This window comes from Boleophthalmus pectinirostris, unplaced genomic scaffold (genome assembly GCF_026225935.1).
Source record: "Boleophthalmus pectinirostris isolate CB_2022bp ecotype Guang Dong unplaced genomic scaffold, ASM2622593v1 HiC_scaffold_7, whole genome shotgun sequence".
Taxonomy (NCBI): Eukaryota; Metazoa; Chordata; class Actinopteri; order Gobiiformes; family Gobiidae; genus Boleophthalmus; species Boleophthalmus pectinirostris.
Genome location: NW_026571473.1, coordinates 42460180 through 42475039, shown reverse-complemented (window position 1 = coordinate 42475039; position 14860 = coordinate 42460180).

The window sequence follows — 14860 nt, the reverse complement described above, 5'->3', positions numbered from 1 at the left end:
TTCCACCTCATTTTTAATTCATTTCATGGATTTAGGGATGAGCTTTAATCATGATGAACTGCTGTCTTCAGACGGGTCTTTCCCTTCAGAGCTGCAGTGCTGAGGATTCTGCTGAACAACATTTACAGTATAATTAGATTTGTCCTGATCCGATCACGTGATGGGAAATCAGCGCTGATCACGTGACTGGACTCGATCTGGACTCGGACTTTATGTTCCAATCAGGTATCAGATAAATAATATATGTATATAACACACAGGACACACAGCACACAACAGTTTTTCTGAGGCGCTGGATTTGCTCAGGGACGTCCCGTCAGCGCGTCTGTCTGTCCCAGCGTCTGTTGTACTAGAGACGCACTCACGCTGGGACTTTTGGGTCGTGTCGTGCTCGGGCGCTGTTACCTGGGGTTCTACTGATCACACACTTTACTCAAGTAGTTCAGCTCCAAACTGCACAGTGTTAGAGACAGAATACACCACTGTGACTTTTTTATTTCTGAAGTGTGTCATTGATAAACTGTAACACACATTAAAGTGTTAAATGAGCAGTGACTAAAACACAGAAAGCTTAAAGGGAGAGTGTCGCCTTCACTGTCCTGTTTGAACAGAGACATGTACAGTGTGTGGTCCTCCTGCTGGAGCCCAGAGTCTCGACTCAACACAAGATCAGAGTTTGTGGAACAGTGTGAACATGTGACACAGGCCTCTGCTCTGACTCTTTAAATTCAGACTCAAAACACTGTGTCTGACTAAAGGGTTTTTATTGTGTCACTTTAAATGACTGTGTACACATCCACATGACCTCAGCTCGTGCTGAATGTGTTTCACCAGAGCTTCTCATACTCACACTTTCATTGCCCTTGTGCTGTTTTTATGTGTGAGACAAATTTAAATTGATCAGTAAAGTGAGTCTTTCCTTCACCTTTACATCACTAAAGTGCTTCTTTAAAGTGTAATAATAAAACACAGTTGAACTGTTCAAAAGGACACAGAGCTGGGTTCTCTCCTCCTCACAGTGGAAACAGTTTTCAGTACATAAGTCCCTTTGCACGACTTTAAACTCTGTGACAACTGCACTTTATTTGTCACATGGCTCCAACTCCAGATAATTGTCTTCACGAGAAATGGACTGAACTATTTCCTCATTCACACCCATATGAGTGGAGTCTGATAGAATGTAAAACCTGTTTGTGGTTTGGATAAATAAAGAACAGAATGAACAGAATGAACAGAATGAACAGTAATTAAAAACCAGCTCCAGTGTCATCAGTGTCAGTAATTGTACTTTCCCTACGCCTATGTTCCTGTCATTAAAACTACCTTATGTAACATCACCCTCTGTCCCACCCTCTGTCCCAAACCATCTAGTGTATTCTGATTCATGATCTAGTCTCTGGAGAGAAATGAGACTGAGTGGAGTCACTAGGTGGCGCCAGCCTGAGCACCAGCCCACCTCCTGGTCATTATAAATCCAGTGTGTTACAGCAGGTAGTTGAGCAGCCCAGTAGAAGCACTAAAGGTTTGGGAGAGATACTCTGCCTCTGTCCTTTGGAGAACACAACAGTTTTAGTCTTATTCTTGGACTTTTATTTTGCCTTTTAAATTTAGAAAGAATTTTGTTTAGCTGAGTAAATGTGGACATGGAGACTCACACACGTAAAGACTCAAATAGATGTAGAAGCCTTGGCAGGATTTTCGTTTGGATGATTCTGTTTCACTGCCTCTGAAAATGGTTCGACACTCAGAGCAAACAGGACTCAGCCCATCGTCCTGCCTCGTTCCTCTACCCAGATTAAAACATTCTGGACAGAATCCATTGATTCTTACTGTCAAGTCTTTAATTAAGGAATGAAGGTCCAACTTGAAAAACCAGGAAAACAGACACAAGGCTCAACTCAGCCTGAAGATTTTTTATTGAAATTGTTCAGTTCCTTTCGTAGTGTGAGTTGTATTTGTAGTAGTAGCTGCAGCAGCAGTAGTAGGTCAAAAACCTTTAAACAAATGTCTAATAATTAAATTAAATTTACATTTCAAAATGTCATTAATAATTTAATCTATTTTAATTTTAACTAATATACTTCAGTTATAATATTTATTATTTATATATATAATTTTATATATAATATTTATTGTAATATTTATTAATATACATTTTACACATTAACTTAATAGCTACAATTTTAACCAATGTATCATTTTACCAATTCATTTTAAATCCTAAATATTACTTTTTTAAAAATACAAATTTTAAATGACTGTATGAAATAAATGTAATATATTATTTTAAGATGAATTTTAATAAATTAATAAATTGTTTTTTAATTGCTAAATATATATTTTTCAAATTAGTGCTACTTTAACTTAGTAGATTTTACACCATTTACCTTAAATATTACTATTTTAACTAAAGTTAAAAACTAATTTTACAGGTAAATTTACTCACCGGTGTCTCTGTGTTTTCCTTCACATTCCTGAGTTTGGTTTGGTTTGTGTCTCTTCACCTGAGCCTAATTAAATGATTTCAGAGACACACCTGTTTTTTCTGCTGCCATCTAATCCTATTTTTGGATTATTTTGTCTAAATTAAGGATAATCTGCCTAAGGTAAGGTTGACAGTGTTTAATGTGTTTGGTATTAAAGAATATCCATGCAGTATATTCAGCTGCTAACGGCTTTATCACCTGACAAACACGCTCCCTCTTCGTCGGGGGAGAAGTCGTGATCAAAATAGACGGTTTCTCCTCAAACATCGTTTTCTTCTGGCCCCATGCAAGTTGCAGCACATTCTCTTTAACATTAAAGTCAAGGAATCTGACAACGATGGACCCTGGAGGGACGGTAGGATCCTGGGTCTGGACACGAGCGCCCGACACGAATGTACAGACAGAAATGAGCGCGAAAAATGGAAAAAGACCAAACTGAATGTTTTTACCTCTTATGGAAAAACAAATAAAAATGACCAACAAACAGTCAAAGACACAAGAACCATATTTTATTCAAACACCATTTGTAGGAGCCTAAACCCAGTTTGGAGTATTTTCATTATTGAGATAATTATTCTTATTTTGTTTGATTTAATGTTTACTTAAAATGCATGATTTTTGGTATTTTGGTGGTTCTTTATGGTTAACTTGATTATTTGTTGATTATTTGTTACAAAGTAATTTGATCTATTTATATTTTTTCTTTAATTAATTATTGCTAATGTTAATCATAAGTTTACTTAAGTAATGTTTAATTTTTGTATTATTTTGTGGTCTACGGCTCCCTATTTAAGATGTGGGCAGGTGCACCGGGAGAGGGGTGGAGTGGAGCCAAACAGTTTTTTGACCTCCTGTCACCTACACGTTAAAGTTCCTCTTTTTGTTTGTATCTGTATGTCCTATAATGTGAATCAGCAGTAAAGAGTTTTTAAATTGCACTTGGATCGCTGTTCGTGGATTCTTTCATTTTTGATGCATTTTAAAAGGTGGAACAAGGTGTGCAAAGCGTCAACTATGGCTTCACAAATGTTTGGACCTTACATTTAGTCAAAAAACTCGCTCCACGTGGATTGTTGGACAATGGACATACTCGATAAATGGATAAGTACGAGTGGAGTATGAGCTTTCTGAACATATGGTGAATTTAACGGAGAAAACGGTGATTGTTTGGCCCATTGTTTCGCTGCTAACCGGAGCTACCCACGCTGCGGCGGCGCTGTTACGCAAGGATGGATTAAATTATTCTCGTCGCTTTTGTGGATATACTGGACATTTGTGTGGATTATTCGTTCCTTCCTAAATTGTGGATTATTATTGTGGACAAAGGACGATTAAAATGTCGGAAAATCTGGAGCAAAGTGACGGAAAGCGAGTTATTAAAATGACCGAGAAGGCTATCGAGGATCAAAGATCTAGGCATCTCAACGCACGCAAACATAAAGTGTCTCAAATATCAGGTATGATGAAACAGCTGGATGAATTAATGAAAAGTGACACTAATGCGGATATTGTAAAGAATAAATTGCGTGTAGATTATCACCGTTTGCACGAAGAACTTTGTGACATAAATATGGGGCTGAAGAAGTTTATGGATGAGCAGGAATATACGGATGATCAAAAGAAATGGTTTGAGCCTAAAGACAAGTACATAAATGACTATTTTTGGAAATGTGAGAACTGGATGAAAAGTGTTTTAAAACAGAACGTGGAAGAGACTGGACAATTAGAGCAGGGCGCGGAGGCACCTGCACCTACGCCCATGGGCGAGGTCACTACAATGCGCGCAACGCAAGTGGATATTCGATCTACTGCAAGCAGCAGGCACAGCAGTAGACGCAGCCGGCGCTCTGGATCATCTTGTGGAAGCGACGGTTCTGCTTCCTCGTTACGCATAAAGGCAGAGATGGAGCGCGCATCATTAAAGGTAAAGGCTGCTGCGTTAAAAGAAAAATTGGCTATTGAAAAGGAAGAAGCAGAGATACTGGCACAGAGAAAGCACAGAGAGGCGCAAGAAAAACTAAAGGCTGTGGAGTTTGAAATGGAGCAAAGGCGGATTGAGTCAGAAATGAAGGCAAAGAAAGAAATGCACGAAATCCAAACTGCACTGGCTGAGTCTGACGCTAAAATGGAAGTGTTGGAAAAATATAATTCACAATCTGCACATGCACAGTTGGACTTTAGTGATGATGATGATGGAGATGGGGATGTTGCGGAGAATGATGATCGACAAATGGAAATAAATATCCCAGGGGCGCAGCCACTGAAGCTGCTGCTGCCATCTGCTGGACATGAAATGAACAACACACAGAGTCACCAACCACCCACCTTTCAGTCATCATCACAGCAGGTCTCACCCGGACCCAGTCACAAACACAACATGCAAATGCCATTGATACCACCAAGAGCTTCTACTGCTCTCAATCTGGAGCTAGCCGAGGGACCAGCTTTTGACAGTTTGTGCAAAGCCTTAAACCAGCAAGCCAGTGTCACAGACTATTTGGTGAAAAATCATAAAGCCACTCTGCTCCCTGAATTAAAAATCTCCACCTTTAACGGTGACCCTCTGCAGTACTGGACCTTTATAAGATCTATTGAACACAGTATAGAGGGCCGCACAAGTGATGCATGTGATAGACTACAGTTTCTGCTGCAATACACCAGTAACCAGCCTCATGATTTGGTAAAGAGCTGTATTCATATGGAGCCAACAGCTGGTTATGTTAAGGCAAAGGCCTTACTGAAAGAATTTTTTGGGGATGAATATAAGATTGCAGAAGCCTACATGAAGGAAGTAATGAACTGGCCAATAATTAAACCAGAAGATGGTGCTGCGCTACAATCTTTTTCACTGTTTTTGGCTGGATGTTGTAATGCCATGTCAAGCATCACGTATTTAGAAGATCTGGACAACACTGCCAACATTAAGTTGCTTATAACCAAGCTTCCTTATAAGTTGAAAGAAGCCTGGAGAAAGTTTGCTTGTGATTTGCAAGAGAAAACAAAAAAGCGAGTCAAGTTTAAAGATTTTGTGGACTTTGTTTCAAAACAAGCCAAGTACATGGTACACCCGCTTTATGGAAATCTCAAAGACACAAGCATTAGTGTTTATGATAAAGCTAACCAGAGATCCAAATCAAGTGCCCCAGATCCACCAAAGCCAAAAAAGGTCTTCAGTACAGCGGTTGTTGTTTCTTCTGACAAAGACAGTAAAATAAGCATTTTACCCAATCAAAAGTTATCATACACCCCCACTGATGCAAACCGCAAACCCTGTGCTTACTGTAAAGGAGAGCATCACAGTCTGGCCAACTGTAGAAAGCTCAAAACAAAGTCACACAAGGAGAAGATCGAGGTTTTACGCCGCAGAGGTTTATGTTTTGCCTGTTTGAAACATGGACATATGAGCAACAGTTTGTAAAGAAAAGGCATCTTGTCAGGAATGTTCTGGACCACACCCCACTCTTCTGCACATGAACATTAAACCTAAAGAGGGAGAATACAACAGTGAAAGCCATGAGCAGCAAACAGTCTCCAGTGCTCTGGTGCAGACCATGGAAGTGCGCAGCCACACTGGGGCTGGTAAGGAAGACTGCACTCTGTCTATTGTGCCAGTGTGTGTTAAAACTGTTAAAGGAACAAAAGTAGTCACAACTTATGCTTTTCTGGATCCAGGAAGCACTGCTACCTTTGCCACAGAGTCTTTGATTAATGAACTGCATATGCATGGACATAATACTAGCATTTTGCTGAAGACAATGGGACGAGAATCTGTTGTGAACACCAGTATTGTGAATGGATTGGAGATCAGCAGCCTGGATGGTGAGAACTACATTTAAGTTATCAGAAGTGTACTCACAAAAGCTGATTCCAGTGAGCAAAGAGAATATCCCACGTCAAGAGGATGTGAACTGTTGGCCACATCTGAAAGATGTAAAGCTTCCTATTATACATGCTGACATTGGATTGCTCATCGGAGCAAATGTTCCTCAAGCTATGGAACCACTTCAGGTGGTAAAAAGTGTGGCTGATGGACCATATGCTGTGAGAACATTATTAGGCTGGACAATTAATGGACCGCTCAGAGGCGGAGGAGAGGCCACGCAAACTGATACATGGACTAAAGTGACTGTAAACAGGATTTCAGTTTCTAGATTGGAGGAGCTGTGGGAGCTTCAGTTTAAACAAGATTTTCCTGATGCTGGATTAACAGAAGAACGTGAAATGTCAAAGGATGATCATCAGTTTATTTCTATGGTGTCTCAGTCTGCACAGCTGAAAGATGGACATTACAGTATTTGTCTCCAGTTAAGAATAAAGAGCTGCACATGCCCAACAACAGATCCATCGCAGAGCAACGTGTACTGAATTTGAAGAAAAGATTTTCTAGAGATGAGGCCTACTACAAGGAGTATGTGGCGTTTATGGACAGCATCCTAGATAAAGGCTATGCAGAGGAGATTACAAATGCTGAAAGTGAAACAAAAAAGTGAACGTATCTGGTATTTACCTCATCATGGAGTCAGACATCCAGTGAAAGAAAAGCTGCGTGTTGTTTTTGATTGCGGAGCCAGCTTTGGTGGAACATCTTTGAATCAAGAACTGCTGCAAGGACCAGATTTAACAAGTTCATTAATCGGAGTACTTTTTAAGATTTCGTCAAGAGACGGTTGCCATGATGGCTGATGTGGAGGCTATGTTTTATCAAGTTCGAGTGAGTGACTCTGACACAGACCTCCTCAGATTCCTCTGGTGGCCTCATGGGGACTACAGTCAGCAGCTGGTGGAACACAAGATGAAAGTACACATTTTTGGAGCTACTTCGTCACCAAGTGTAGCCACATTTGCAATGCAGAAATGTGCTTTGGATTTTGGAGAAGAGTTCGGCCAAGAAGCTGCTAAAACTATCTTTAAGAACTTTTATGTGGACGACTGCATTAAGTCAACTGCAGATGAAGATGGTGGCATTTCTCTTTGCAGCTGCCCTGACCAAATTGCTGGCTAAAGGAGGCTTCAGACTAACAAAATGGTCAAGTAACAGCCGAAAACTGCTCAACACTATTCCAGCCAGTGAACGAGCTCACGGATTTCAAGATTTGGATTTGGATCAAGACTATTTACCGTTGGAGAGAGCCCTGGGAATACAGTGGTGTGCAGAAACTGACAAATTCAAGTTTAAGATCAACATCAAAGAGCGCCCGCACACCAGAAGAGGACTACTTTCCCTGGTCAGTTCCATTTTTGATCCACTAGGACTCCTCGCTCCAGTTATCTTGCCAGCCAAGAGACTTCTCCAGGAGATCTGTCGCTTGAAATACTCCTGGGATGAAGAGCTGCCAGACAGCATTATTAAGATCTGGACTAAGTGGCTTTCTGGACTCAAGCAGCTGGATGGATTTGGAGTGAATCGATGTATTAAAACCAGACTCTTTGGCTCATCAGTCTCAGCACAGCTTCACCATTTTGCTGATGCGAGTGAAGACGCTTATGGCACAGCGAGCTACCTGGTACTGCACAACTCTGAAGGTGACACACATTCCACTCTCCTGATGGCCAGAGCCAGAGTTGCACCACTGAAAACTCCTACTGTCCCACGGCTGGAGCTAACTGCAGCCACAGTTGCAGTGAAGATGGATAAGCTGCTAAGAAAGGAGCTGGAGGTGGAGCTTGTGGACTCAGTTTTTTGGACTGACAGTACTGCCGTCATTAAATATCTGAACAGTGAAACCGCAAGATTCAAGACATTTGTTGTTAATCGTGTGACCGTCATCCTGCAGCAGTGGAATAGCAGCCGGATCACAAAGAATCTCCAGCAAAAGGGGATTGCTTGGCATTTCAACCCCCCGGCAGGTTCGCATCATGGTGGAAGCTGGGAGAGGCTGATACGCTCTGTGAGAAAAATACTGAACGTGACAATGAAGGAGCAGGTGTTGGAGGAAGAAGGCCTACAGACTCTGTTGTGTGAACCGGAAGCGGTTATCAACAGCAGACCCATTACCAGAGCTTCTTCAGATTTGAATGATTTAGAGGCCTTAACACCCAATCATCTTCTTCTGCTTAAAACTAAACCATCGTTACCCCCTGGTGTTTTCAACAAGGAAGATCAGTATGTCAGAAGAAGATGGAAACAAGTACAGTATCTGGCAGATATCTTCTGGAAACGCTGGTGTAAAGAATACCTCACCCAACTTCAAGAACGCCAGAGGTGGTCCACAACTGGACGGAATCTTCATATTGGTGACGTGGTATTGATTGTGGACGATACAACACCCAGAAACTCATGGCCACTAGGAAAGGTGGTAGAGACTTTCCCAGACAGAAGAGGTCTTGTCCGCCAAGTTAAAGTTCGGACTAAAACCTCAGAGCTCTGTCGCCCAGTCACCAAATTGTGTCTTTTACTAGAAGCTCAAGAACCATGAGCTGTGATATGCATAGACTGTTTAGACTTGTTTTGTCTATATGCTACTGTAGGCTCCCTTTAATGAATTAATCTGTTTGGTAATTGTTACAGTAAACTAGTTAACAATTAGGGGCCGGTAATGTAGGAGCCTAAACCCAGTTTGGAGTATTTTCATTATTGAGATAATTATTCTTATTTTTGTTTGATTTAATGTTTACTTAAAATGCATGATTTTTGGTATTTTGGTGGTTCTTTATGGTTAACTTGATTATTTGTTGATTATTTGTTACAAAGTAATTTGATCTATTTATATTTTTTCTTTAATTAATTATTGCTAATGTTAATCATAAGTTTACTTAAGTAATGTTTAATTTTTGTATTATTTTGTGGTCTACGGCTCCCTATTTAAGATGTGGGCAGGTGCACCGGGAGAGGGTGGAGTGGAGCCAAAACAGTTTTTTTTGACCTCCTGTCACCTACACGTTAAAGTTCCTCTTTTTGTTTGTATCTGTATGTCCTATAATGTGAATCAGCAGTAAAGAGTCTTTAAATTGCACTTGGATCGCTGTTCGTGGATTCTTTCATTTTTGATGCATTTAAAAGGTGGAACAAGGTGTGCAAAGCGTCAACTATGGCTTCACAAATGTTTGGACCTTACACCATTAGTAAAAACAAGTCAAATCCAAGAGTTTTATTTCAGGTTCTAGACTTCCTGAGTCCTGGTTCTTCCTGAGTCCTGGTTCTTCCTGAGTCCTGGTTCTTCCTGAGTCCTGGTTCTACTGATGCTGGATTCCTCTTCGTTCTCCTGGTGCCTGGTTCCCTGGTCGACCTCCTCACTGAACAGGCGACGGGTCACTGGTCCATGCACATGACGCCGAGTACTAAAGGGGCGGCAGGACACAGTTTGAATTGAGTGCACTCAGGGGTTATCAAGAGAAGCGGAGTAATGACCCAGAGAGGCTCGGTGTTGGAGAGACTGTGGTGATGTCAGAGCAGGGCATTTTCACATATTTTGGGACTGTGTTAAGATCACATCCTACTGGACAATGGTGATAAAAGCTATTCAAAGTATATTCAGATTACACCTGCCAATATCATTGGGATTTACTGAAGTCTTTTTTTGTAATATTATATGTGGATTACAGAAATCAGACAAATATCTTTTGTCAATACTGCTGGCTGGAGCAAAGAAAGCCATTACCAGGAAATGGTTGTGTAAAGATGCACCTGGACTCACTGATTGGATCAAAGTAGTCAACGAGATATATGACATGGAAAGATTGACATTTTCATTGAGACTTTCTACTGCTAAATGTAATAGGTATTGGAGGAAATGGAACGATTATTTGAATTTGATATGTTAATACTGTCAGGACAGATAACTATTGGTTACTCTAGATGCTCTGAATTTTAATTTTAATTTTAATTTAGATTTTATTTTTATTTTACTTTGTTTTGTTGTGGTCTGCACTTCCGTTTCGTTTTGTTTTGTAAACGTATAACATTTTCAAACACACACAAAAATAAAGTTTAAAAAAAAATAAAGAAAAGAGTGCACTCAGGGGTCATTTTAGTCTGGACTGGACAATATTTTATTTTGGTTTTATTTCCTGAGATCTCAGAGGTTGTTTTGGCCAAATGTGTCAAATTATTTTATGTTATTGTAAATTATTGTGGATGAACAAAAGAGCTGAGCTGAACAATAATTATCATTTCTACGTTTAATCATCAGTCCTTTGTAGTGTGCTTCTTTTGAGCTGGAATCTATCAGTTTATGATCCACAGTGTCCCTCGTTTATCTCAGGGTTATGTTCTAAAAATAACCCGCGATAGGTGAAATCTACAAAGTAGTAAACTTTATATTTTATAATGATTCTATCTGTTTTAAGTCTGTAAAACCTCAGCACAAACTTTATACACTTTTCTGACACACTACACTTACAACACTTTTTATATCCTTCTTAAAACTTATCGCTGCTGACGTCCTTTTGTTTTTTTCATCCTGGAGCCCAACAGCACAGAGTCCTGCACGGGTCCATTTTTGGAGACCTGCTCCCACCTGCACCTGCCTGCACCTGCCTGCACCCGCCCGCTAACCCAAGATTATATCAAACTTTTGCACTGCATACACCACAGACTGAACCAAGACTAAACTAGGACTAACCCAGGACTAACCTAGGACTGATTCCAGGACTGAAGAGGAGGACTAAACAAGGATTGAACCAGGACTAAACCAGAACTGAAACAGAACTCACTGTCGGGACGGGCTTGGAGGTGATCGCAGGAGAAAGAACCGGCTCAGCTCTGCACCTCACAGACGTAAGAGCACTTCAGTCTTCAGCTCAATAAGTTTAAGTCTGGACACTGTGCTGCTGCTGCTGCTGCTGCTGCTGGACACTCCAGGTTTTCAACATTTACCATCTTGTTCTTTTTTTCTGAGGTGGTTTTTTCAGAGCTTGGACTTGTGTTTTGTATCTTTTATCTTTTTTTTAACCTCTGTCTGTTCAGTTTTGACCTTTGTTCCATTTCCAGCTGTTCGTTGGACTCGCACGACTTGAATTGCAATAAATTAGGGTGTTGTGAAACTTTTGAGCCGTACTTGTACAATTCTATTACGTACGAGCTTTTTCATTTGGCGTCTCCTGTTTGTCTCCAGGACTCGCAGCTTCAGTTCAAGTGCAGTGGGCCTCCGGATCTAAAACTGGGTCAAAAGGACGAGCTCTTTTCATCCTCCGCATCTTGGTTGTTTATCGTGGGGCTGATCTGACTGACGGCGTCCTGTGGTAGTGTCGCCCTCCAGTGACAGTCCAGTGAGCTGAATGATAGTGCGTTTACAAGGAGGGAAATAAAGGAGGCACATGAACAAACAATGCAGCTGGTTCTCTTCCCACGCCCAATCTCCTGTCTGCCTCAAATGTCACTCAACAAGTTTGACATGAGGGAAGTTCCAAACCTCGTGATCATGGCATGTACTTCTCAGCGGGAGGAGACACCGGGTGAATCGCGGCGACGACAACTGTCCACGAATCGTGGCGTCGGTGGACGTGTGACGTGTGTCGTTCAGGAACACAACATCTATATAAATACAAAAGTCAAGACTCAGAAAACACAAGACACTGGACGAGCAGAGACGCACAAGAGCAACAATCCTTCATGATCACAGTGAGTCCAACAAGTTTATACTCACACATGTACTATACACACAATATATACACACATGTACTATACACACAATATATACACACATGTACTATACACACAATATATACACACATGTACTATACACACAATATATACACACATGTACTATACACACAATATATACACACACACTATACACACAATATATACACACATGTACTATACACACAATATATACACACATGTACTATACACACAATATATACACACATGTACTATACACACAATATATACACACATGTACTATACACACAATATATACACACTATACACACAATATATACACACTATACACACAATATATACACACACTATACACACAATATATACACACTATACACACAATATATACACACTATACACACAATATATACACACACATATACACACATACACACTATACACACAATATATACACACTATACACACTATACACACAATATATACACACACTATACACACAATATATACACTATACACACAATATATACACACTATACACACAATATATACACACACACTATACACACAATATACACACTATACACACTATACACACAATATATACACACTATACACACAATATACACACTATACACACAATATATACACACACACTATACACACACTATACACACTATACACACAATATATACACTATACACACTATACACACTATACACACACTATACACACACACACACTATACACACACTATACACACTATACACACACACTATACACACTATACACAAAAACACACACAGTATACACACTATACACACACTATACACACACTATACACACAAACACACACACTATACACACACACTATACACACACTATACACACACACACACACACTAAACACACACTATACACACAAAACCACACACACTATACACACACACACACACTATACACACACACATATACACACACATACACACACTATATACACACACACACACACACACTATACACACATACACACAACTATATACACACACACACACAACTATACACACTATACACACACTATACACACACATATACACACACACACACACTATACACACACTATACACACACACTGTACACACACGTATACACACACACACTATACACACACACACACTATACACACACACACATATACACACACACTATACACACACTATACACACACACACACACACACTATACACACACACACTATACACACACTATACACACACACACTATACACACACTACACATATACACACACTATACACACACACTATACACACACTATACACACTATAAACACACTATAAACACACTACACACACTATACACACACACACACTATACACACACACTATACACTATACACACACTATACACACACACACACTATACACACACTAACACACACACTACACACTATACACACACACACACACACACTATACACACACTATACACACACTTTATACACACACACACTATACACCACTATACACACGATACACACACACTATACACACACACACACAACACACACACACACACTATACACACACACTATACACACACACACACTATACACACACACACACACTACACACATATACACACATACACACACACACTATACACACACACACTATACACACACACACTACACATATACACACACACACACACACTATACACACACACACACACACACACTATACACACACTATACACACACTATACACACACACACTACACACACTATACACACACACACACTATACACACACACACACACACACTATACACACACTATACACACTACTATACACACATACACACACTATACACACATACACACACACACACTATACACACACTATACACACACTATATACACACAAACACACACTATACACACAAACACACACACATACACACTATACACACACACTATACACACACAATATACACACACTATAAACACACAATACACACACACATACACACATACACACTATACACACACTATACACACACACACACACACACTATACACACACTATACACATACACTATACACACATACACAATATACACACACACACGTATACACACACTATACACACACACACACTATACACACACACACACTATACACACTATACACACACTACACACATATACACACACTATACACACACACACACACTATACACACACTATACACACACTATACACACTATACACACTATACACACACACACTATAACACACACACTATATACACACAGTATACACACTATACACACACACACACACACACACACACACTATACACACACTACTATACACACACACTATACACACACTATACACACTATACACACACTATACACAAAGTATACACACACTATACACACTATACACACACACACACACTATACACACACACTATACACACTATACACACACTATACAAACACACACACTATACACACACTACACACCTATGTATACACACACTATACACACACACATACACACACTATACACACACTAACACACACACACACACACAATATACACACACACACTATACACACACACACATACACACGTATACACACACACATACACACACACACACTATACACACATATACACACTATATAACACACACACACACACTATACACACACACTATACACACACACACACTATACACACACACATATACACACACACACACTACACACACACTATACACACA